Source organism: Zingiber officinale, chromosome 2B, assembly GCF_018446385.1.
Source record: "Zingiber officinale cultivar Zhangliang chromosome 2B, Zo_v1.1, whole genome shotgun sequence".
NCBI classification, from domain to species: domain Eukaryota; kingdom Viridiplantae; phylum Streptophyta; class Magnoliopsida; order Zingiberales; family Zingiberaceae; genus Zingiber; species Zingiber officinale.
The window spans coordinates 12,807,891-12,809,751 of NC_055989.1; the positions used below are offsets into that span (position 1 = coordinate 12,807,891).

Here is a 1,861-nt window from a genome sequence, read left to right on the forward strand (position 1 = left end):
AATTTTCAATTATATCTTTCATATATCACATGATATAAAAACCACATTGCTCCGCATCCGGTTGTTGAGGAGCCTATGTTAGAAAAGAAATATTGGAATAACTCCTTCGAGGATAGTGAAACAGTTGCTAATCAAAAGGATCAGACATACCTTGACAACTTCTCATGTTGGTTGTTTTTTCCCTTTCCTTCCCACCTCCGCATTATACAATTTCAAGGCCCTTCATGCATATAACCCGTGGGAATTGTATTACCACATCAAAATACATCCATGTTTCAACAAAGGTAAGAAAATAAGCCAAAAAACTTACATGTTGACAACATATTTCCAATCTTGATCACGAATGCGGTGACCAAGAGGATCTAACAAAAAATTAATCTCCATCTCAACATTGATGATAGTCAAAATCCAGTGAAAACTACACAAAGAAATATAATTAGTGTATGCATCCTGCATGTTCTCAAAATATGCAAGTGAGAGTGATATATAATGTTCTCCAGTGCCATCTATGTCAAACTCCAAATGGATGCAGGACCGGTCCGAAGCTGAAGTATGAAGCTCTCGTCTTACAGCCACATTAGCCCTTGAAGATACACAAGTTGTGTTAGATATGCTTTTCATGGACTGGAAAATCCTAACCAGTACTATTTTTAAATTGTCTTTGTAAAGAGCATCTCTACCTGCATGGATGTTGTATGTCATGAATAGCATGGCCATTTGCAAAACTCAAACTTTTGTCCAGATATGGAACTTCTTCAGGCTTGACAAATACAACCCAATATTCAGGAATGGCAGCTGTATAAGGAGTACACCTGTCTCATTTTCATCCTGAAGTAACTTATCCAACTCCGGCCAAAGAAGCTCCCTCCTAAAAGTACAGTTGATATTTCATATTCCATAAAGGAGTAATGAGATAATGATGGGAAAAAGAGAAAAAAAATAGAAAACTGAAAAATAGCAGTAGCCGACATTGAAATTTGGATGGCATGCATAAAAGTTTGCTAATACTACATACCATGCAGAGAAGTCATCCTCAATACCCTGATCATCATCTCCCAACCCCACTTGGACAATGTGCTTGGCGCCTATGCAGAGGGAAAAAAAAGATAGAAGAATATCCAAGTAAGAATGATGCTTAAATTCATTAAACACATCTACAAACTTGCATATGACTACTACATTACAGTTGTATGTATGAAACTCACAGATAACATGACTACTCAATTGTTTCTTAGTAACTCCTCATACCATGTTGACTTTACAAGTTTTTAGAGTAACAATTAGTCTACAAAACAAGTTAAATTCTCTAGAAAAATGAAATGCATGAACTTTGAGCTTGCAACTGAAGATAGGATTTAAAATCAGCTTTAGGAGCATATGCGACTTAGTCAAATCACAAACTAAATAAATCGACTATATACCTTGCTCATGAAGCAGTTCATCGACCACCACAGCAACCTTTGCAAGGACACAATACACAAATATATCAGCCAAGCAATTCCCACAAAAAGAATACTGACAATTTCATCATGCCAAACCTTATTAAAATGTTCATATTTCTGATTGCCCAAACTAAACACACCAAATTGAAGATTTTCCAACCAGGTTCCTCTCTCTTTCCCCTATAAAAACTAATAATCAGCAATCAATCAAGGCAAAAGGATTATTGGTAGAATAGATTAACTAAATGTGCATGCTTCCAGAACCTCTGTAAACTATTTGTAGAACCGGGCAACATTATCAGTAGGCTCGCCATCTCCATACCTAAAGAAAACAAAGGGATCAGCTCGAACTTTGAGGAAACTGATCATTTATAAAAACAAAAAATTCCTGGCTTTCAACTTACGTAGACAAGAAGAAC

At 36.2% G+C, this 1,861-nt stretch overlaps 1 long non-coding RNA gene across 1 annotated transcript; it reads right to left on the reverse strand.

Moving 5' to 3' along the window:
• Positions 1-803: 803 nt before the first annotated feature.
• LOC122048993 lies at positions 804-1,577 on the reverse strand. The gene is made up of 4 exons (XR_006130764.1): positions 1,539-1,577; positions 1,422-1,458; positions 1,016-1,085; positions 804-868 (listed from the first exon to the last, which is right to left on the reverse strand). It is a non-coding gene; the product is annotated as an uncharacterized LOC122048993 (long non-coding RNA).
• Between the last annotated feature and the right edge of the window lie 284 nt (positions 1,578-1,861).